This window comes from Octopus bimaculoides, chromosome 3, assembly GCF_046866305.1.
Source record: "Octopus bimaculoides isolate indiv1 chromosome 3, ASM4686630v1, whole genome shotgun sequence".
Taxonomy (NCBI): Eukaryota; Metazoa; Mollusca; class Cephalopoda; order Octopoda; family Octopodidae; genus Octopus; species Octopus bimaculoides.
The window spans coordinates 90,838,880-90,864,879 of NC_142930.1; positions in this window are offsets into that span (position 1 = coordinate 90,838,880).

A 26,000-nucleotide genomic window follows, 5' to 3' on the forward strand; every position below is an offset into this window, starting at 1 on the left:
TATGTTATCTTTTCTTGTCATGTAGCCCTAAATTATGCTCCTCTGGCTAATAAAAGAAATATTATTATTATTGAGTGAGACAGCAACACATGCAGTCGAAGTGACACTGGGGTACATATATATGAAGCTGAATATACCCATCATGACTAACCGTCTGATAGGGTTCACCAGGTACAAGCATCACTTCCATATGTGCACGACATGGTAATCTCATGTCAAGATAAACAGCGCACCTTACGGGTGAGACCCAATTCGAATTCTGCTCAGGTCGAGTAGTCCATCCCGCTCAAAAGGTCTCTGAATAAGGTTTGTTTAAGGGTGATGATCAAAACACCCACGTTTTCGGAGGTGAATTATTTAACACCAAGAACTCCTCTCAACACATGGCTATGACGCTCTCCCACTACTCTTGCTCGTGATCAGAGATGCACATATTGTCAGCCACTAAGGGACAAGCTCAACTGGACATGGTCAGGTCACTGACAAGCAAATCTGTGGATATGGAGTAGAATGTTTGCTGTAGCCCATCTTTTACACCAAGACAAACATGTACATAATAATACTTCTAGTAGTTGTCAGTTACGATCAGAAGCCATGACAGTCACTGCCTGGTACTACATCGTGTAGAGCCTTGTTGCATAGTACTTATATTCTTCTTGTACTTATTGTTTTGTTCATTACCTTTTTTTTTTTCCTGATTTCAGTATACTCTCCTTTCTAACTGTCCCTAGCATGATTTCTTCATTTTGGGGTAGATACCTCAGCAGGTTCACAAGTTCGATATGCGCACTTATTAGTCCCATTCTTTTATTTGCTCCCTTCATGTATAGGCGATTATGGGTGCTACAGGTTCGAGATAAACTCTACAGGCACGGATGTGCTGTCTGACGGGCTTTCCGAAGTGCGCACAGAGTGACGAAACCGTTCTGCACGCACTCGTTCAGTGTCCGGGCATTGCTGACTTGTGGGTCAAGTCGAACAGCTGCTATCACGTGTGGGACGGATCCGTCTGTCGGCCGAAATTGTAGTGATGATTACCCCGCCGTCCTCCTTCAATCGGGCAGGTAAGACAGATTTCCTTTGCTTGGTGGACGTGGCGAAAGAAGTTGTTTGGTGGACAAACCTGAAAGGCATGCGGACAGATACATTCCTCTTTCGTAGAGCTCTCATTGACTTCTTCAAGTTTCACTCGAAAATGAAATTGAGAGTGGAGAGGGTCCTCGAGTGAGTTTATTGGAAGGTGGGTGAAAGTTGCAGAAATGGCAAGAGTGGATAGTACTTTTCTCAGTGTAGACCTGAAAGCCAGAGAGAAGGAATTGGAGAGGGCACTTGCTCTTCATGTTCAGAGAAATCTCTGACAGTGGGGTGCATCGATTATTCCTAGAGATCCTCCTATATCAGGAGGGCTACATCTCTATCATCCACCCCAACTTTTTCTTTAACTTTTGTATATCATGTATATGTCGCTTCCTTTTCAGTGTATACTGCGTATACTTAACTTTTTTAATTTTTAATTTGTCTTTTTTCATCATTTCATCATGTGTAAACCGCCACGCTTTATGTCTTATTTTGTATTGTCCTCAATTTTCGCCCTTTTGGCAACTAAATCATCATCATCATCATCATTATTATTATTATTATTATTATTATTATTATTATTATTATTATTATTATTATTATTATTATCATCATCATCATCATCATTAAGGCGGTGAGCTGGCAGTATCGTTAGCGCCTGGGCGAAATGCTTAGCTGTATTTCGCCAGTCGCTACGTTCTGAGTTCAAATTCTGCCGAGATCGACTTTGACTTTGACTTTCATCTTTAAGGGTCGATAAATTAAGTACCAGTTGCATACTGGGGTCGATCTAATCGACTGGCCCCTCCCTCCTACCCAACTTTCGGGCTTTGTCCTAGAGTAGAAAAGAATATTATTATTATTATTATTATTATTATTATTATTATTATTATTATTATTAAACAAGGTGGCGAGCTGGCAGAATCCTTGGCACGCTGTACGAAATGCTTAGCAGTATTTCGCCTGTCGCTACGTTCTGAGTTCAAATTCCGCCGTGGTCGACTTTGCCTTTGATACTTTGGGGTCGATAAATTAAGTACCAGTGAAACACTGGGGTCAATGTAATCGACTAGTCACCTCTCTACAAATTTGAGGCCTGTGCCTCCAGTAGAAAGGATTATCATTATTGTTATGAAGGCGAGCTGGCAGAATCGTTAGCATGCTGGACGAAATGCTTAGCGGTATTTCGTTTGTCTTCGTGTTTTGAGTTCAAATGCCATCGTGGTCGACTTTACCTTTCATCCTTTCGGGGCCGATGAATTAAGAACCAGATACGCACTGGGGTTGACGCAATCGGCTGGTCCCCTCCCCCCAAATTTGAGGCCTTCATTATTATTATTATTATTAATATTATTATTATTATTATTATTATTATTGTTCAGTAGTTTTATTTTTATAACGTGCTTTCACTTCACTACCGAGCGCAGCCCTGTGCGCCTTGGGTATGTGCTGTGGTTTGCTGTGGTGCTCTTATGTTTACTGTATTGAAAGTGTTTTGCGTAGAATGTGTGCAGTAGCCAGTAGTGCAATTTTCTGTATGCTATATATATTTGTAAGTCCTGGTATTTTTGTTATTTATTTGTCTGAATATTTTTTATTATACCTAAGACACCTACTATGATAGCAATTGTTTCTGTTTTTAAATTCCACATTCGAGTTATCTCTATTTCCAGGTCTTTGTATTTGGAAAGTTTTTCCATTTCTTTTAGAGAAACGTTGTCATCTGCTGGTATTGATACATCGATTAGAAAGCATTTTTTTTCTTCATGATCTTTGTCAACTATATCTGGTCTATTTGCCTTAATTTCTCTATCTGTGTGTATTGGCATATCCCAGAGTATGGTTGCTTTCTCGTTTTCTGTGACCTTTTCTGGCGTGTGTTTAAACCATCTTTTTTCTGTTGTTATTCCATAGTGTTGGCATAGCTTCCAGTGTATATAGGTCCCAGCTCTGTCGTGTCTGTGAATATATTCCTTCTTAGCCAGGACTGGGCAGCCAGAGATAATATGATTTATTGTTTCTTGTCGATCTCCACATATTCTACAGTTACTTGTTATATTTCTTTTCATTATGTGGTTTTGGTAATTTCTGGTGGGGAAGCTCTGGTCTTGTGGTGCAATTAAAAATCCTTCAGTCTCTGCTTTGAGTCCTGAGCTTCTCAGCAATTGCTGGGATTTTTCTCTGTCTATTTCTTTCGCATTTAGTTTAGCCCAGTATTTACCATGTAGGGGCTTTTCTTGCCATCGTTTTATCATGGTCCGTTGCTGTTCTAGTTTTAGTTTGGATTTCATTTGTTTTATAGCTTTTCTTCTTCTTCTTCTTCTTCTTCTTCTTCTTCTTCTTCTTCTTCTTCTTCTTCTTCTTCTTCTTCTTCTTCTTCTTCTTCTTCTTCTTCTTCTTCTTCTTCTTCGTATTTGTTAGGTAGATTGATTTCTTGTTTGTATTTGTCAGCTTCCTTAAATACTGAAAACAGTTTTTTGTTTTGCTCGTGTTTTGTGGCTATTTGTATTAGTTTCCCTTGCTTCTGGAGTAGGTATTTTTGCAGTCCTATGGTAGTTATTTTATAATAGTTTTCTAGCTGTATAAGACCCCTGCCACCTTCTGTGCGTTGTATATATAGCCTTTCTATGTCAGATTTTGGGTGGTGCATCCTATATCCTGTCATTATTTTTCTTGTTTTCCTGTCTATTTTACATAGTTCGTTTAGTGTCCAGTTAAGGATGTTGTAGCTGTAGCTTATAACTGGGACAGCTAAAGTGTTGATACCCATTATCTTGTTTTTAGCATTGAGCTCTGTCTTTAGTATTGATCTAACTCGTCTATAGTACTCTTTCTTTATTTTTTCTTTCATTTGTGTATGTTGTATCCTACCTAGTTCATTGACTCCTAAATACTTATATGGTTGGCTTTCGTCTAGTTCTCTTATTTCATTGGCTTTATCTAGTGTTATATTGCTACTTTTAACTAATTTTCCCCTTTTCAGGGTTGCTTTGGCACATTTTTCTAATCCGAATTTCATTTCTATTTCCTTGGTAAAGCCGTGTACTGTCTGTAGTAGTGTTTCTAGCTCTTTGTCGTTTTTTGCATATAATTTTAGGTCATCCATATATAGAAGGTGGCTGACTGTTTTTCCATAGCATTTGTAACCGCATCCAGTTCTATTTAGCAATTCGGTTAAAGGTGTGAGTGCCAGGCAGCACAGGAGTGGAGAGAGCGTGTCTCCCTGGAATATTCCTCTTCTAATGGGGATGGCTTTCGTTTTCACAAGTCCCTCTTTTGTTTGGAGCTGTAGCACTGTCTGCCATTTGTTCATTGAGTGCTCTATGTATTTTATGATAATTGGTGCCACCTTGTTTATGGCTAGTGTTTCCAGAATCCACGTGTGGGGAACACTGTCGAAAGCCTTTTGGTAGTCCACCCAGGCCATACTGAGGCCTTTCTTCTTTCTGCGGCTGTCTTCAGTTATGGCTTTATTGATCAATAATTGATCTTTACAGCCGTATGAGCCCTTGCAGCATCCCTTCTGCTCTTCTGGAAACAGGTTGTTATTTTCCAGGTGTTTACTCAATCTCTGCGATATTATTGCAGTAAAGGCTTTGTAGATCGTAGGGAGACAGGTTATAGGTCTATAGTTTTGTGGTTTCTCCGTTTCCGTGGAATTATTATTATTATTATTATTATTATTATTATTATTATTATTATTATTATTATTATTAAGGCGGCTAGTCAGCGTAATCATTAGCATGCCGGAAAAAAACTGCTTAGCACATTACTTCCGACTTCACGTTCAAATTTCGCCGAGGCCAACTTTGCCTTTTATCCTTATAGGGTCGATAAATAAAGTAGCAGTCAAGCACTGGGGTCGATGTTGTCGTCTATCTCCTCCCACCAAATTTCAAGCTTTGTGCATATTGTAGAAATAATTATTATTCTTATTAGAAGTAGTAGCAGCAGTGGTAGTAGTCGAGTGGCAGAAATAGCAGAATGGAGACGATACCTCACGGCACATGACATTAAGATTCGCCTCCATATTTCAAGGTCAAATACGCTGATGCCACTTTTGTCTGTTATCCTTTAGGTTTTGCTAAAATTACTACCAGTAGCTTTCCGAAATGTATTCACTTTACTACTTATTTCCGGAATTGTATCAATATAAGAAAACGACGTAAGAGTTTTTAAACAATCAATTATTTTCATTATAGTGTTATACATTTTTAGCATTATTGTGTCGTTATTTAGCCTGACCTCGGGGTGCTTGCATAATTATTTACATCGTAAGTACACGTATAATCAATGAAATCCTGTAAAATACCAGCAGAAAAACTATAACGAGAAAAATGATATTAACAATAATCACACTTTAGTGCTTATTAAGAAACTTATATGGAATAAATCAATAAATATACAACAGTATCAAGGAAATAAACCAAGAAATAACCAAGAAATAAATTTATACATATATTCATATGATCACAGTGAAAGTAAAATGCGAAACGTAATGTAAATACTTGCGTTAAAGTTAGCAATAAATATAATAATCCTTTCTACTATGGGCGCAAGTCCCGAAATTTTGGAGTAGTGGGCTAATCGATCGCATTACCCCTAGTGCTCAACTGGTACTTATTTCATCGACCCTGAAAATATGAAAAGCAAAGTCAACCTGGGCGGCATTTAAACTAAGAACGTAAAGACTGATGAAATACTGTTAAGTACTTTAACAATATTAGGTATAAGCATAGGTTAATAGTCAAATATTTGGTGAGCATTTTCAGTTGGTTCCATTACACGAAAGCACCAAATTTATCCACCCCAGAAGAATAAAATATAAATACCTGCTTTGGTACAGTTTGAATTCTGGACCGTATCTGAATAGAATGAGGTCTTAATCCACCATTTTCTTATAATGATATTTTATACAAGCACAAATAATTAATTCGGTGGGCCGAGCTGATTTAATCGTTTTCAGTATTGTTTTATTATCTATTTAATAGACGCTGGACAGGTGAAAGTCAAAATCAGTGACGATGAAATTTGAATTCAGAACGTAAAATACTGGAAAAAAAAAATTACGCCAGACAGTTTGTCTGAGCTTCTAACGATCCTGACAATCTATCGCCCTCAACTCTTTTGCAATAATAACGATTTCTCATATTGGCTCAGGATCATACATTTCAAGAGAAGGAGTATAATCGATAACATCGACCTCAATACAAAAATGGTTTTTATTTAATCAACTCCAGAAAGATGGAAATCAAAATCAGCCATAGCAAGAATTAAAGTCAGAATGGAGAAGGACATAATTTGATACAATAAGAATTCTGTTTGAAGAGTAACCGACCTGCTATCTAATTTGCAATATTAATAAAATTTCTAATATTGACACAAATATTTTATCTCTGAAGAGATGAAAAAATTCTCCGACATCAGTATCCTGCAAGACTGGACAAAAAGGAAGCGAAGCAATACGAAAGCTAACACACGCTTGAAGTTGCAGGAAAATAAATAAATGAATAAAATATCCAATTTTATCCGTACAAAAAATATTATCTAACCTCCAAAAGAAACGAAAATAAAATTACAAAAACAAAAATAACCGTTAGTGTCAGCTATAAGCAATGTAGTTAAAACAAGAAACTACCACATCAATTTCTGGTTGCTTGGTCGAATAAAAACAGAATATATATTCATAGGTAAAATCGCATATATAGCGATATGTTTTGGACAATATGAAGTGGCATCTATATAAAAATTGAGATGACGTTTAAGCATACATCAAACCACACTTCTTGTGACAATGAAACCTCGAAGGTACTTTAGAATGCATATGGACCCCTTCTAAACGAAGCATCGTCTGAAACAATGTAATAAAATGAGTAAGATGTGAGTTATGAGAATATACACATTGATGATAAGTAATGATAGTAATCAGTGCTCTTCGACTAGTTAAACGAAACGTGAACTTACGCGTGAAATACCATACCGAGCGCGTTAGCTTTATGCGTAATTAAAACAATGACATGTTTATCATACCTTCTGTGTAAGGGAATGGCACTTCAATATCGACTCTCATGCGACACATACTCAATGAAATAATTTCTTGTTAATATATATAAAGGTTTACGCAAGGAAAGGGTATCAAAACCGGGATATTAATGAAATATTAGCCAAATCTCACGGAATACTAAAACAGACGTAACATCTTTTCGCGCTAAAGAACGCGGAACAAATATTTCTGTTGCTACAATTAAGTCGGAGACAACTGGAAACGTACTACTACTACTACTACTACTACTACTACTACTACTACTACTACTACTACTACTACTACTACATTAATGTTTTCTTTAATAGCCACACAGGTTTCACAAAAACACTGATGAGGGTACAGGACAATACAATGAAGAGTTACATAAAAGTAGTGCAAAAAGTAAAAAATAAAAAACACTAACAATATTCATCCGAATTACCGAGTATATAGTTCTAGCCACGGAGAACGGGACCGAAACTGGCTGCTGCGAGAACGGCCGCTAAGTATTGATGGTCGACACTACCGAAGGCTTTATATTGATTCAAATTGATCAGAGCCTTACCTATCCCATCTTCTTTAGCTCTGTCTATGATAAATCGCATGAAGCAGAGGTTGTCGTAGATGGATCTGTTTGGGATTATGCATGTTTGCGCATCGCCAATCATTTCTTCGACGTCAAGCACCAACCTCTTCGCTAACACCTCGGCCTAAATTCTGAAATGTGCGTCCAGCAGCGTTATGGGCCCCAAATTTTCTATTTGGTCCCCCTTATTTTGTGTCTTTTCTTAGAAGTGCCACCGCTCCTCGACTCACAGAACTTGCAATTCTCCCGTTCTGCTGCCATTTGTGGTAGATATCATCTAAGAGGCTACTAAACAAGTCTAGCCTATAAAACTAAAGCTTGTAGGGCAACCATCGAAACCAGGCAATTTGACCCACCCCGCGCCGTCGGATCCACCATCGCACCCTGTGTTTCCGCAGTTGTTATCAGCATTTCGAAACATTCCGCCTCACTTGCCGAGAGTCATGATATGCCGTCGAGGTAGGCACTAAAGTCTATCCTGCTTTCGTATTGCCATTCGTTTCGAAAAGTTGGGTGAAGGGCTGTTGAAATGCCGCGCACATCTGCTCGGGCTTGAGTACCGTGTGACCATTTTGGTTCACCAAAGACAAAATTATGTTGCCTGCCATCTTGCGCTTCTGGCACTCAGGACTGACAAACGGTTTTCGTTCCTTCGTTTCTTAGCGCACGCGCCTTTGCTCAAACAATGCATCCTTCGCACTTAGCGTTGAAGAATTGGTCCAGGTTAATCTCGTCGCCAGTAGGTCTGTTGTGATACATTTTCTAAGCATTTCGTCTAAGTTTCTAACTAACTTCCCCTCTATTCTTTTCCTTTCTATTGTTAATGTCTTACTAAACATAATCGATTCTACTATCGTTGCACTTTTGGGAACAAACCACCATTTGTTGTTGACGATTGGTCACGTCATCGCCCGCTAAACGAATTCCCTAATCCGGTCACTGTAAGCCTGGCACGCCGGGAGTGACTCGTGCAGCTTTCAGTAACCGGGTCCCTGCCGACGAAGTTTCTCGAAGTCGACCGTGAAGATCACAAATTTGTGCCTTGAATAGCCGACAGTTTTCAAAAGTGGACAACTTATGCTGTACTTTTCTATCGGTCAACAAAACATTCTATCTAGATACGACCTATATGACCCAATGCAGTTCGTCCATGGCCGCACTGGCATATTCAGGAAATCCAGTTGGTATATGTCAAACAATTGAAAACATCTGAGCAGGTTTGCGTGGCTTTTGCCTCCACCGTTCCAACAGCTAACCCCCACACAATCAATCCAAACATGCGCCCAAGATAGTGTTCTAGTTACCCAGTTGCACTAAAGATTGTGATGTTTCCAGGAAAACTTCCAGTCATCTGAAGAAATCTGGTTATCCAACCCCTGTCAGAGCATAAACAGCCATTAGTATGAAGGCATCCCCGTCGCTGCTATTCACATCCAGGACCACTAACTTATCTTCTGAATCTAGAAAGATAATCCTTATCTTCAGATTCAGACCTCCTCGGAATAACACAGTAGTTCCGCCCCACCATGCTCAGTTGACATAGATCTAAGTACATCTAGTATCGACAGATAATGGGCATGAATGTTCGTTGGTCGGAGAGTCTGGATAGACATTATATCTAAACTTAGAGACCTGAGGTCATTTAGTAAGCGGTCCTTTTCTCAAGGTGACTCCAGGCCACGTGCGTTCATACAGCCTATTCTGAGCAAGGTTGTGTTTGTCCGAGAAAATGAGAATGAAGAGAATCACGTACCATGTTTCTGTGGAGAGACAGATGTTCTGTCCTTTTGGCTAATTGTGGGTGTTTCTACAAGCATTTCTTCGTAAAGATTTTTTTTTACTTCCGGTACCCAGTAAATCTCTCGTTTCTCTGGGATATTTTACTTTGGATTTGTACTAAATGTGTTGTGTTGTTTTTATAATTTTTATGTGAATGGGCGTGTTATGAGAGGGGTGCGATGTATTCATTGAGTGTAATGTCTCTGTATTTTTGAATATGTTTTGTTAAGTTCTTGTTGTCTATGTCTAATCAGTGTAATCAGTGATGTCTTGGTAGTGCATTTCATGTTGCTGGCCTGGTTTGCTATTCGTTTTCGTTTGTTTAGGCGTTTGTTGGAGGTGCCTTTTGTGTTGAAGATGTTTATAATTTCGGTGGTGTAAGGTGTAGGTTTATGATGGTTTCTTGGTTCCTGTGTCTCCTCCTCTGATCTCTCTGCTTTTAGTCTTGTACCGCGCTTTTCATTTTGTAATTTTTTTTCCTTTTCTTTTTCAACAGGATCCATTATGGTGGGTTTCCAAAGACTGTGTTCTTCGCTAAAGGAGTTTTCACAGTCGGTAAAATCTGTGGCAGTGAGGTGGGTATGTCTGTACAGTCACTTATTTCTAAGCTCGTAGTCTGGTCGACTAGTATGGGTAAGGCATCCCTTGGTTGCGAAGGTGTGGATGTTGTTATAGTGTTTCACGCGGGTGGTGCTAGTGCTTGCTACTGATGTTGTTGAATCGATTTCTGTTGCTGCTACTTCTGTTGGTGCTATTGTTGCTTGGGTTTGGATGCAACTGCTCTGGGCACTGATGCTGATGGTATGGTTGTTTGCGTTGCTGTTATTGTTTTTGTTTCTGTTGTGTTGTAGGTGCCCACAGTAGCAGAGGTTTTCGTTTCTATGCATAGGGCACACATTTTTTAAATGATTTGTTTTTCCACAAATATGGCATCTCGGCTTTCTTCTCTCTACTGAAACAGATAACTGTGTTCCATTAAGTATGTTGCTCAGATCGGCATTTAACCACAGTTCCATGCCTGTGCTTGACCAATTCTCCATTCTAATTTTGTGAACCTGCAGAACTTTTACTTTGACCTCTGTGCCATATAATACGGCTGTTCCCGGCAAAGAAGTGCTCACTTCTGGTGGCACCTCCACAACATTTACTTTGAGAACACTCCGACCGAGGTATGTCGGAATTGTCCATAATTCCTTAACTTTGAGGGTTGTCATAGCCTTTTGTTGGCTAATTCTTCAGTTGAGAATCTTACCTCGACTGTGCCAAAGCGTTTCCCATAGGCAACACAAGTCTCAGGCATATTTCGATCTGAACCTGCGTCTCCCCGCTCCAGTATCCTCGCCTTTAATGATATGCATTTATATATAATGGACTTTTTTCTTAGTGTATTCTTGCACTTCCTCCGTTGTGTTAAGGAAGACTAGTCCGCCATTCTTTGTTAAGTGCAGCTTAGCGTTGCTCAACATTTTTTTTTGTCAATTCGACTTTTTCCATTCTCTGCTTGTACGAAACCGATCCCGTTCTGCAACATTGCATACTACGTAACGCCTTCAATAATAATAACGCAATTGTCGTTTTGTTACTATTTGTGTTAGGAAAGGTGGTAGAGTTTGTGTTTGCGTCATTTTTAAATGTACTTTGCTCGTCGCTACTGCTGTTGTTGTTGTTGTTATTGTTGTTGATGTTGCTGCTGCTGCTGTTATTGCTTCATTTCCCCACCACAATATTAATTTTACAATATTAAATTTGCAATTTTGATTCTTAAAATTCACCCTTAAGGTCGAATTCCCGCCAGAGCAGCTCGTCCCGCTTGCAGCGAACTGGATTATTTAGTTAACAGTTCATCAAAATTTGGAATACCAACTAATGAAACAACAAATTTTAAAGAAAACTTATGAGCCACAAATAAACATTCACTCTTACCAAATTCGAATAATAATAACAATAATTAATAATAATAACAATAATTAATAATAATAATAATAATAATAATAATGATGATGAGGATGATGATGATGATGAGGAGGAGGAGGATGGTGATGATGATGATGATGACGATGATGATAATGATGATGATGACGACGACGATGACAACGACGATGATGAGAAGAATTAGCAGTAGCAACTGAAGAAGAAGAAGAAGAAGAAGGAGAAAAGTAATGATAATGAGAAGAAACAGATGAAATTGCCAGTGGTTTCAACACAATTGTTATTCCTACTTTACTGGCTGCAAGAATTATTTCTTTTACTATCTTTTACACTTTTAATATACTTGTGATTTGAAGTAAAACTAAAGAAGTATACAAACACAAAAGCCAAGTGAATTTCTTTACTCTGCCAATGCTTAGAAATGGATACAATTGAATAAAAGCTTCAATATTTAAATGACATTCATGAACTGATGTACCTGTGTCAGCCCATTTCTAACGAGAGGCAGCATATTTGTTCTTTTCAAAGGGTTAACGGTATGCTGGGTGCAAAGAATTTATTTGTATTTGATGACATTTTTGTTTTCTTGATATGTTAGAAATGATGTTTTATTTCTTTTTGAGGACAGAAATATATACATATTAGAGTTCTGTGGAATATAAAAAGAAACAGAATTGGTATTTTTTTCAATTCTCTCTCTTCAGCCTTATAATCTTTTACCCTTTCCCTCAGAACAGAATATAAATAAATGTTACGGTAAAATGGAATGTAAAAGAAAATTGCTTAAATTGGTTCGTGTTTATTTCTCTCTACACCAGGTTGTCTTTCTTTAAATTTCTATTTCTTCGTTTTCTTTTAACTCCCAAACACTTTTCACATAAATTTTAGTTCCAAATGCAGCTCTGTGTTCACAGGACTGTTTTACAATTTTCTAATGAATAAAACAAATTTTAACTTCCTATTATTCTATATATCCGAATCCCTAGACATTCATATACTTCATTTAACTTTTCCTCCCACTTACTCTACACTGATCATTTGTCATGAGAAATTATATTCAGCTGTGATCTACCCGAACTAATTTAGCAGATGACCGATATCATGTTTCCGTGTCTGTCCTTCCACATATCTAACACACCCAAAGCTTCCTATTTCTTGTCCCGTCTCCAAGTGATTCACTCCCAACAATAAAAGTGAACATGATTATCTACAAAACCTGGCATAAATCATCTTCTAATACACGCTTGAAGGCATTTTATTCACAACCAATATACATAGAAAGCGACCAGCAATAAAGCAATGTACCCAATGAATAGCTAATAAACAATCTCACGTTTATATGACGGAAGCCAGCTATCTCGTTTCTTCCGAGTGGATCACAACTAACGTTTTAGAATCTGCTAATTTTTCAATAATTTGACCGGCGTTGACAGTATCCCTTCTGTTGAACTGCATCCCACATTTAGTTGTTTTCTTCTTTTCCAAACTCTCTACAGGGTTATATTCTGTTGAATGAAATGAAATGTCTTTGCTACAACTTCATGAAGAGCTAAGATTCTGACGAAGCCAACTATTATCCTGTCACCCTCAGATCCAACATGTCAAGAGTGACGTAAACTCCTGTAAACAATGAATTCTTTTACACTTCAACACAGAATATTTCGCCGCTCAGTGACATCAGAACGGTTTATGTAATCCAAATTTACTAAAATTTTGTTGACCGTCACACACCGAAGTTTTGGGAAATTATCCCAAAACAATGTAATTGCTCTTGATACGAGAAAAAAATTTGCTCATGGAGGAGAATCTTGTACTTAAGGTTCTAATCACCTATCTCTAAGGTCATAAGTTTTTCTCTCTTACCCTTTGTTTAATTCTACTATGACTGGGTTTTTTGTAACCCTCCATTCTTTCAACTCTGGTGTCTTATATCCCCCGCATTTTTCAGGATAATTAGTAACTTTGCTAATTTATTCTAAGTATGATACTATTCTTCCAAGAACCCCCGACCCCCATAAAAACAAGTGTTCATATATGATATACGACTGGGTGCTGAAAAGTTCCTGACTTTAAGGGTATCACGAAAGGCCTTGTTGGAGGCCCAAACTTCCGAGTTCTTTTACAGGGCATAGGAAAAACTGAAAGGCCGCTGCAATAAGTGTTTGAATCTGAGAGGGAATATGTTGAGTAAAGTCATAATCTTCCTGTATTTTCGTTTATTCAAAGCCAGAAACTTTTCAGCACACCTCGTATATATTCCACTGTAGACATAACGGGTGTTTATGATTTGAATCGTCTAAAACATTCCCAAACAGAATTGTTGAACAAGTTTATGTTGTCACCTATCTGGTAGCGTAATATATTCACCCAGATAACATATTTCTACTTTTTGAAGAAATAGTTTCATGCTATATTCTCCATGAATATCTAAATTCTTTAAAGTCAAAGCAAATGCTAAGTGTCAGAAATATAATCTCCCTGAGTGATAATGTTTTATAGCGGCTTCACATATTTAAGATTCTCAAAGTTATTTCCTAATGACTAGACTGTTACAAATGCAAACATCTCTGATCGCATAAAAAAGGTCATTTGGCAGCTGTGCTGTTTGCTTTACTACGACTGCCACCATTGCAGCTTCCTCGAACTAGTAAGCTGCATATTATGACATCGAAACCCACTCAATGAACCTGTCTCTCCCACCATCATTACTATGTCTGAAGTCATAATCTACCCTAAATATATTGTTTCTCACTCATATCAATAAGTTATAATACGTTGGAACTCTTTTCCTCCAGAAGCCAAAACAATGTCAATTACATATTCACAGTGTGTAGAAGATTTGTACATAGGTAATTCGTTCAGAAATATAATATGGCTGAATGAGGATATTAATTGGTATTGAAAGTAATATAAAATATAAAAGGATAAAAGGTTAGGCATTTCACCTACTGGTTTCTGTGTAGTATCGAAGATAAAAACATCCGAGGAAGAGGGAACGAGCGAATGAGTTGTTGAGAGAGAGAGAAAGAGAGAGAGAGAGAGAGAGAGAGGGGGGAGCAGAAAGGTTGAAACGAAAAAGGGCCTCGATACACGATGAGAGATATTTGAACAACTAATGATTGTTGCAGGAGATTGGAGACATGTAGAAATAGCAGATGAAATGATGGGAGTGTAGAATAAAGACTTTGAACCAGAGTTATTGAAAACATCTGTTGCTTATACATAAGTAACGACGCTAATCTTTAAAGAGTGGATACTACAGGCAAGTATATTTAGTCGGAAACTGGAATGTAGAAGGTAGCCTGGACGTCAAAGGGGGATCACAGTTATATAATAACCCCTCAAGCGTTTTGGAAGAACATAAACAAATTCTGAACAAATGCAAATTTAAGGAAAGAAATTTGATATAAGCTCGAAAGAAATAAAACCAATTCATTTTAAGAAGTATTTTTTATTCCATTTTATAATAGTGTTTATTTATAATTCTGTTGTGGAGAAAAACATAATTTAGACTGGAAAGAAATAAAATATAAACTACTTCTGTTTAAGACATTTCGTTCATTTCGTTTTGTATTTTATATTACTGTTTTGTGTATATTTTGATATATATTGTCAAAAAGAAATCCCCAAATAACCTATCAAGAAAATAAAAATGTCAACAAAAAAAACCATTACTTCTTTTGCATTTGTAATAACTCATCTTTATTTTCTTTTTACAGAACATGACTTCCACAAGCAGAAAAATGCTGGTTCAAGTACTTAAGTGAGTGGATTTTATTTAAAATCTGCTATCACTAAACATTTCATTGTTCCTAACCTTTAGTATTAGATGTCTTAAATAATTTCGCTTCGCTTTTGGATGTGTATATCTTTAGTACTTACTACTTATCACAAGCGGGCGGTAAAATGTAGTATAACTTTTAGCCTAATGTAAATTCTGTATTGTCCATGTCATTCTTACGGAGCACTATTTAAACCCGTAACTAGTAATCTGGCAACACTATTTAAACTCATTATAAATGATCCTCTCTACTAGAAGCTCAAGGCTTGAAAATTGGGAGAGGGAGCTAGTCGAATTAAACAAATCTACCCAGTGTTCAACTGGAGTTTATTTTATAGGCCCCGAAAGAATGAAACGCAAAGTCAACCTCGATGGAATTTAAACTCAGAATGTAATGAGGGGTGAAATGCAGCCAAGCATTTTCTCTATTGCGCTAACAATTTTGCCAGTTCATCGTCTTAAAAACTCATGATAATTAACAATAAGAATTATGCTGGCGTATTTCGAAGGTATGCCTTCTGTATTAGGAGTACTTGGTTAAGTGCAACTTAACAGACTAAATATAGTGAAACAAATAGAATGCTTAATCAATCTAATTTACACTTATGACGAGGAGAAAAATCATTAGTGCTAATGACACTTTCTTTCAAGCGGTTCAATGGAGAGTTCCGAAATTTCAATTGATTAAAAATTAAAAAAATAGAGATATATGTACAAGGGACTGTGTCTGTAATTATTAGTCAGGAAATGATAACTTAGCCAGCTTTCGGTATTATTCGGCCTCTTTGGTAAAATAGTGTAATATGTGAGTTCAAGATAATAGAATAATTGTGAAATGACATGTTTTGTGAAATGTTTTCACTGATCAGTCGATTTAAAATTATGACATTGGAAAATCCCCCAGGGTTGAATAATACACGAAGGTAAGGTAACATAATTATTATAGTGAATCAAAAATTATTTTAAATCGATCTAAATTATGTCAAAGATGATAAGAATCATTAACTATAATGACAATTCTTGTCAAGGGGGACACAGGCGAAAACTGTGAGTCATTAACCTAATAACTGAAGTTCAATTAAATTTCCTACAGCATGTTGTCTAATAGTCTTTTATCGTGTTACTGATTTAGTTCCGATATGCTCAACTCATTCATGTTATACGTCATGATTTCGCAAGCATTTAAAATATACGCAGGACATCTATTCTCATACAGCTGCTATCGTTGATAATTTATGCTGGGAAGCCGTTTATGCTACAAGTAAAAGAAACATATATTACATGATATGTATAGCCCATTTTCACAAGATTTAAATTCCAATTAATGATTTTTTTTCTTTTTGCGGTTGTAATTTCAATTGGCTAAAATCAAGTAGATAACTTTGCACGTAAGAATAACAGTACCTTACCGTTGGCCTAGGGTTCAGAGAGGAATATTATTATTTACAACGGAGCGTGCAAAATTTCGTATTTATTAGAAATGTGAAAAAAGAAAAAAGCTGTTAAAAAATATTGATAATGACAATTTAAATAAAAAGTAGAAATTTATACTTCAAGGCCTACCAATAAAACAGAACAATCATAAATAGTCTCACAAGAAATGTTTCCATACTACATTTCTATTTTATAGCAACATTACCCGAAAAATAAGACTACTGCAACATAAACTGAAAATAACTGATCTCGAAATAACTTTGAATCCCAAAACTAGCTAATTTAATATACATACTTAAAAGCATAATAATAAAAAAAATAACACTAGTCATAAAAAATAGAACATTTAAAAGAATACTTTAAAAAATATACATAAAGAAGATAAAAACAATAAAGAATATAAACACATCGAAAAGAAAGACATAACCATAAACACTGCAAACATAAATCAGGAAGACAGACCTTGTGCAAGTAAAAGAAACAAGAGGTATAATAAAATCAAAACGTAGCATACTAACAGAATATTGGCCAACAGATGCTGAACCAGTTCTTCACCAACGAAAATGTGAGCACAATTGAATATAAGAAAGTTATAAAAGGAGAATGATTTAAAGCTGGAAGTTCTGAATATGACAACGATCTAAAGGTGGGAATAGCGAAAGAATTAATATTGAGGAAATATCTTCCTATCAGTCAACGAACCCATCACCATCACACACATATGTACACAAAATAAGAGAATAAAGCTTAAAGATAAATAAAAAAATAAAACAAAACAAACAAAAAATAATATTCTGGAGCATCATACATATACTAAAAGTAGATGTAAACATCAATATAGCCAGCATAAATCAACTTATATACGCTGCAGCTATAGAGGAAACTAGCTACTCGAACGAAACTTCTCGTATAGAAACATTTATCCCATCATTTACATACACACTCACATAAACACGCGCGCTCGCAGATTAAACATAAAAAGAATAAATAAAAAACTATTTTTGAATCCATAATGAGATTAACAACGATAAAAAGAAATGAAAAGAAAAACGACAAGTGTCTATCGTAAAAAATAAAATAAAACAAAATAGAAAATGCATAACATGAAAAAGAGGTACCTGAAACAGAAAAAAGTGCTAATTCACGTTTCGTTACGAAATGTGGTAACAAGTTTTTGAACAAACAATTCTTTAACTCGAAAAATATTTTAAGAACTAAATAAAAAAACACACAAAATAGAAATCGATGCAATGCATGGTAAGTAGGAAACATATAGGAAGGAATGTGGTCAACAGATTTATCAGTTAGATTGCTTAATAACAAAGGAAAACTGGAATGGTAGGAAAAATTTCAAATGGTAAAACAAGACCAATTTGGAGGCACATGCATTAGAAAGACAGAGGGAAATAGCAGCCAAATATCCCGTCATTTAGCAATGTTCCTGCTTAAAAAGAGAATGGCGTTAAACAGTACACAACCTCTTATCAGGCATGGTTGAGTAGATCTAAGATAGAAGGCTGGATAGCCTTTGGTGATAGATAGTCAAACAAAGCTGGCGTAAGGTTACCAACAACAACAGAGTCTTCTCTTATCATGGAAGATATACCTTACTCACTGATGTACCAATTCATAATCTTTTTATCTAAAATATAGTAAGCCATTACAACATTGTTATCGTGTTATACAAGCCCATTTGAAAGGAAAACTCGATTCAAGGACAAAAAAATAATTATGAGATGGATACGATGGTGATGCTTTTGACAATAGGTTTGCTAAATCAAGAGAGATCAACGTTTAAACAAGACCGATAACAATAACAGATAACAGCAAGAACAACAACAAAGGCCACAACTAGATATATAAAAAAAAACAAATAACTGGTAAGTAGCAGAAATGAAGTGTCAAACACAAAGTATTGCTAAATGTATTCAGTGAGTTCTTGAAGGAACCAGCTACACTAGTTTCTAATTAATGTAAAAAAACCAACAACTTTACTGGAAGGTGGTCAGTCGATTGCATTGACTATAGTACGTGACTGGTGCTTAATGTATCTATCAAAGAAGGACGAATGGCTAAGTTGACCATGGTGGCATTTTAACTCAGAGCTTACAGAACAGGAGGAAATACCACAAGCCATTTCGTCAAACACTCTTACGGTTGTCCAAGCTTTCATCTTCCTTAATTGACAAGGATGATAATCATGAAGATAATAAAAAATAATAATTCTGTCAACTTTTGGCACATGGCCAGCAGTTTTAAGGGAGGAGACCAATCGATTATATCGATCCCAGTGCTCAACTGGTACTGGCGTTATCGATGCCGAAAAGATGAAAGGCAATGTCGGGGTGAAATCAGAACGCAACGAGCCGGAAGAAATAATGCTTAGCACTTTGTCTGGCGTGGTAACAATTCTGTCAGATCACTAGCTTTAATAATTGCTACAAATGTTCTCACATGATCGGTAATTTTAAGAGAGGAGGATAGTCAATGATACCTACCATAGTACTTGACTAGTATTATTTTATCCACCCCGAAAGAGTGAAAGGCAAAGTAGACCTCGACAAAATTTGAACTCAGAAGGTAAAGTTGGAAGAAATGTTAAGAAACATTTTATTTGGCATGCTTCCGATTCTGCCAGTTCACCACATAACAATAAACCTCCCTACTATAAGCACAAATTCTCTGAAATGGACTAGCCGAATAGAGCGACCCCAGGGTCCAACTGCTAGTTATTTTATCGGCCCCAAAAGGATGAAAAGGCAAGACATCCTCGGCGGAATTTGAATTCGAAATGAAAAGTTGGAAGAAATGCAGACAAGTATTTTGTCTGGCGTGGTAACGAATCTGCCAGCTCGCTGATTTCGCTGTCTTATTGATATCCCAAGTACAAACATGACTGTGTAGGTAAACGAGAGGATTGCGATGTTAGCCGAGTGTTTGGCTTCAAAGTAACAGGAAAGTGGTGTGAATATATATAGCTTGTTTACATACATGATAACACGCCTCTGAGACATTGCAATCGTGTGTTAAATGTTTATCAGGAATTAAGCACAGGTCTGAAGCAAGAAAGAGGATGCCGCAAAAATTTACACAATAATGACCTATTATTTTTAAACACAGACGTGACAGAAGCAAAAGACCTTCCAAGTTGTTGTTATTGTTAATAGTATTTGGTGCATGTGAGCCTTATTTAGAGGTGTTCTGGTCGTGAACGTCTCGTCATTTTGTATATCATGGATTAACATCATACAATGTTGTCCTATTTTGAAGACGTTATAGGGTGAAATTTGACAGAAAAATAACTGCTATTTCTTACATATCAAGTGACCGCATAGAGGCTCCTTCAGTGACATAAGTGGCTTTTGATATTGAACCAAGTATTGTTTTGTCGTTTAGGATTCCACTCACAACCGTGAGTTCAATGTCACAGTACAAAATCTTCGTAATATTTTTAGTAATGTCCTTTTGAGTAACTAAAACATAGCGAGTTAAACTTTTTAGACTGAAACTGGGCAGAATTTTGCTTTATGCGTATGTGCGAATGTGTGTGAGTACGCGCACACGTGTATGTGTGTACGAACTTATATGTACATATATACGTATATACATATGTATGTGTGTATCAATATATATATGTATTCATACACACATACACGCGCACAAACACACGCACACACACACACACACACACACACAGAGTTTATAGATCATAAATACATATTATCCGTATAGAGTACACTTCGTAAGGCTCAAGAAGGTTAAACTTGAGCAGGTAGAGGAGCAAATGTAAGGATAAGGAAGTTAGGCAAGCCGATATACAAAAAATATTAAATACATTTAATATAAAAAAATGTACATATGTTTACATACAAAAAGATCCGACTTACACAGAATAGAAATGATATCAAGAATTGAAGGGGCTGAATAAGTGTTTTAGGAGTCCAACAGCTGTTTCTAGGGGCTTTGTGGTTCAAAATAATGATTGTAAATTGATTCCTTCATCGGATAATACCAGCTTCCGTCTTCAGGGAAGAAATTGAAGTTTTACATTTGAGGTGTTGGCAGAAAGATTAAAGATGGAATGATTTTGTGGAGAAGTAATGAATTAGAAGGAAGAGTTAGGAGGTATTTAGATAGAGAGTAGTGGGAGGGGAAAATAATTTACAATCATTATTTTGGACAACCAAATCTCCAGAAACAGCTGTTGGATTCGTACAACTCTAATTCAACCCCTTTAATTAATGATATCATTTCTATTCTGTGTAAGTAGGATCTTTTTATATGTAAAAATATGTATAGTTTTTGTATTAAATGTATTTAATATTCATTTATATCGACTCGCCTAACTTGTTTATCCTTATATTTACTTCTCTCTCACTCCCTCTCTCTTTCTCTCTGTATATCTATATCTATACACACACATGCATACAAATGTGTGTATGTTTTGTATTTATGTGTTATGCATCTATATATATATATATATATATATATATATATATATATATATATATATATCTATATATATATATATATATATATACACACATATATTTCCATGCTGATATAAACATCAGTGTGCGATTGAAAAACTGGTATTTTGGGAACGACGTTCTATGAAATGAAACCGAGTAACTAGCGCTCACATGCCATTTTCAATTTTAGAATGCATTGAGCTAGTGATTGGCCCGTTGGAAATCTGTGACCAACAGCGCTTTTCTTCACAAATTGTGATATAAAACAATAACTAACTAAATAATAGGATATGGCAATCAGCTAACTGAATATGGATGACTTAAACCTGTGAGCTTGAGATAACAGACAAGTAGATAGCTTGACATGTACGATATACAATTTCAGTAGGGAAATTGTCAGGACATTCAATTTAGGCAAAATGCATCAACGCTGACTTGAGTGTAAAAAAAATAATAAAATGCTAGAGATATTATGTTAGATAACAAACCTGATACAAGACAAATTAGACGAAAGTCAGACTTACAAATGCTTTATAATCAAGGAATTAGACAGGACGACACATATAACGAACAGAATATGAAGTAATATAACAGACGCACTAATAGTTAACATTAAAAGAAATGCTAAAAAGTTATAGTTTCCATATCTAACCGTTGAAATAATACATTATATTTATTATAACTTTGAATATGAAGTTACATGAATTATCAGATAACAAGGAATGTTATGGATGCGACAATGGCAGTGTGGCTAAGCGTTTTTTATAACAATCACATAATTCTGCATTACTTTCGCTGCGTAGTAAACAGGGAAAATATATCCTATAATAGATTCGGGCTCACCTCATGTTGAAATTGACAAACAGAAACTGCAAAGAAGAGTGTCGGATGGACTCTACTTATTGTTGGCTGATTAACTTAATCCATGCTCGGTTTAATATCTTTATCTGGGAAAAGGGGTTGAGCTGGCAGAAGCGTTAGCACACCAGGCAAAATGAGTAGTGGTATTTGTCCGTCTGAGTTCAAATTCTACCGAGGTCGATTTTACTTTTCATCTTTTCAAGGTCGATAAGATAAGTACAAATCTGAGTACTGTAGTCAATGTAATTGACTAAACCCCTGCACTGAAATTGCTGGCCTTGTGTCAAAATTTGAAATCAATGTCTTTGTCTGTGACAATGTGTGTCTTCAATGGTATCTATTCTATAGAGAGCACAAGTTAAGCTTTCTTTCGCTCTTTCTTCCGTTAGCATCAGCGCCTCTGCACAAAGGTCATGGTGTTGTCCCTCGTCCACTGACTAAACCATGAAAATGGAGAATAATCACAGAATTTATACTGCACTATCCAGCAAGTAGAAATCATATTAAACACGAACAAAAATTGTGCCCTCTGCAATTTGATAAATATCATAAAATAGCTAGCATCGAAGTGCAAATATACTTAGTGAAGTATAAAAAGAAAATGTAACACATTGTTACAATCATGAGCGAAACAAACATTGTCTTCCACTTACATGGAACTTTCAAAATATAAAATAGAGACGGAGGCAAGAGATAGAAAAAGAAAAAGCAGTAACAGGAAATTTATACAAACGAAACTAAATTAAAGCTAAATTAAAAACGAGCATTTAAAAGCGAATGACTGAAATATTCTGCATGACCGGTACTTAGAAAACATAGGAAACGTTGAAGCAGATAAACGAAGCATAATACTAACTGAAAGCACAGGTTTTAAAGTTAATCTGGAAGGGTTTTTCATCACAAAACAAAAGATAGAGGGTTGATTGGGGTTCGAGATCAAAGGCTTTCTGCCAAATATTTCCCATAACTGAAAACGGAAAAGGGTATAAGAAGTAAATGCGTATGTGAAGACTGCGTTAAAATTCTCTGTAAGGGCTTCTTGCGAAAGTTTTTACCACAATACAATAAAAGAAAAAGAGAGCACGTGAAGATTAAACGTTTCGTAGACAGTAATTTATGCGAAAACTGGACACGCTAAATACAAAATATGTATATATGTATACATGCAAAACAAGAGAAAGTAAAAGGTAGAAACCTCCAAGTGATGAATTTTTTTATGTATATATATATATATATATATATATATATATATATATATATATATATATATATATATATATATATTCATATTAGTACATACAACAGAGAAAATTAAACGGGTGGAAGAAAGGGGTTATAAGTCCAACAGCTGTTTCTTTTGATCGTTGACCCATAATAATGTTGGTAGGTTTAGCTCATCACAATATGCGGCCGTATGGATGCAATTAACACTGGACGAGACGACCCTCCGTCATCAGCGTAGAGATCTTATATTTCAGATCTTAATGCAGAAAAGTTCAAAGGTCGAATGATTAAATATGGAGAGCTAGCTGTATTAGAGGTAGGGCTGGGGGTATAAGGCAGGGAATAATGAGAGGGGAAAAATAGTTCAAGAAGAGTGAGGGGTTAATAATGAGGGTACTAAAGGAGGTAGTAGTAGAGGTGGAGAGTAGGAAGATGAATTGGATGGTAGGGCAGATAGTATTTGAATGGTAGTCTGTTGTGTTGGGTTTGTTAAGGTTTAGGGATGATAGCTATAGAATTATCAGAAAATGGGTTAGGGAAAAAAGTATTCGCAATTATTTGAGGGAAGTAAAGTGTCTAGTTCAGTGGCAGAGGGAGATTATTAAGGTATGGAGAAAGGTATGAGAGAAGACAGAGAGTAGTGGTGGACTAAATGGGGGTGAGTGGTGGTCAAGGTAGCAGTGTTAGTGGAATAATGAATGTGATTTGGTATTGGAGGGGGAGTACTAGGTCATGCAGAGATGTATGAAATTGAATGGAGGGAGGTAAACAGCAAGGGAAAGGGGTTGGCAGTTTAGTATCCAAAGGAGTAATGTAGTTTTAAGTGCTTTTGGTTGAAGAGGAGAGATGAGAGAAAGGATAGAATGTGATTTGTGAGGGTAGAAAGGCCATGACGGAGTTGGAATATATTGGGTTAGAAGAATTTGCAAATGTAATAATGAGAAAGAATAGTTTAATAAGAAGGGTGTATTAGCTGAGGTGCAAGGTTGCTAGGCTGACCTTATAGTATCTCAAGTTTAATTCTAATTAAGGATACTTATATTTATGGGATTACATAGATTTAATAAAATAGGTAAATGATGAGTAAAACCTGTGTTTACAAGACAGTTTTACATCTGAGAAACTATTGAAATATGAGTTTGTGCTGACAAAGGATGATCAGCGATTCTCTTAAACACAATTTACATATACCGAAGTCTGTGCTGTATGGGGGAACCACACTTACGATGGACCAGGATAGGGTATAGGGAACATTTTGAAATTTTAGGATATATATATAAGTTGCTTAGGAGTTAGGTAATTTAGAATTTGGCTTGAAGAAAGAGTTCATGTGTGCACGGTAGCGGTGCTTGAAATCAACAGTGCCGTCGATATAGAGTCTTGCGTGGTGGGAGCATGGTGTTATAAAAGAAGGATAGCCAACCACGAAAGCACTTTTACAGATAAGAGAAAAGAAGCTAGCACCAGTTTAAGTAGATTAATTTGGGCAATCAGGGACAAAAATAAGGACTATACGCTGAGGTGAGAATTAATTAGCCGTGCAAAAGCTTATAGCATTGGGAGAAAATGATGTGATTTATGCGTAGAGGAAATTTTGCAGATCATTACGTCCAAGCACAAATTAAGCAACAAGAAGAGAGAAAGAGGATTTTGTTGTCCACACTGGATTAAATATATATTTAATAAATTCAAATAGATAAAATAAAATACACATATTACGAATAGATATACATCTAATAAATCCAAATAAATATAATTAATTAGGCATTATGTGAATACATCAATATCTAGAATTAAATGATTCTATAATATTACTTAAATGGAGGAATACATATTGAGACTTTTACTATCAGCTGATTTATCTAAATAAATACGTTAACAGTTATATTAAATAAATGAGGGATAGAGAGCTTATTATATTCACAAAGAAAAGGAATATATGTATGTATGTATGTCTGTATGTATGTATTTATGAATGTATGTATATATATATGTGTGTGTGTGTGTGTGTTTATATTTAAATAAATACTCCGTAAATGATAAGATTAAAATAAACATAAAAACAAATCTTAGTGAAACGCACCCTCACCATTTGAAAATGATATATAATGTTACATAGTGATACATAGTGAATAGTACTCACATTAAAAATACATAAAAAATTATTAAAATATATATATATATATAACCCAAATTATCAAAAAATTAGACAAATACATCTAAATAAAAAAAATAATAAAATAGGAAATTCTCACAATTAAAAGAGTAAAAGTTAAATAGTTATATAGATTTGGATACTTACTAACATATATATTTTTATTCTCATTCTTATTTTTATTCTTCTGACAAATGAATAGGGAGAAGAGCGAGCGGCAGCAAGCTTCTAAAAACCAATCTAAATCTATTAAAGAAGAATAGTAGTATGACATAGTTCTTAACGACTGTAACTAGCCACTGTCCATAATGGTCTTAGTTTAACCTCTAACTATATATCAAGATCGAAATCCAATGACATACAACCTGAGACATAGAAACACGCATACACATGTTGGCATTCAGTATGTAAGGAGCTCTCCATCCATTAGGATGTAAATGTATATATAAGAATATATGTCAATTTTGCCCAGAAGAGATTTGTACATCTTAAATTCATAATGCAAATTTAATTGTAAAATATGAATAAAGGTTGGAATTGAAACGTGCGTAGGTGACATGAAATTGACTCTTATATAAAAAAAAATTGATTTTTTTCTGTGTCCACACTCTCCATTTTCTTTATATTACACACACACACACACACACACACACACACACACACACACACACACACAC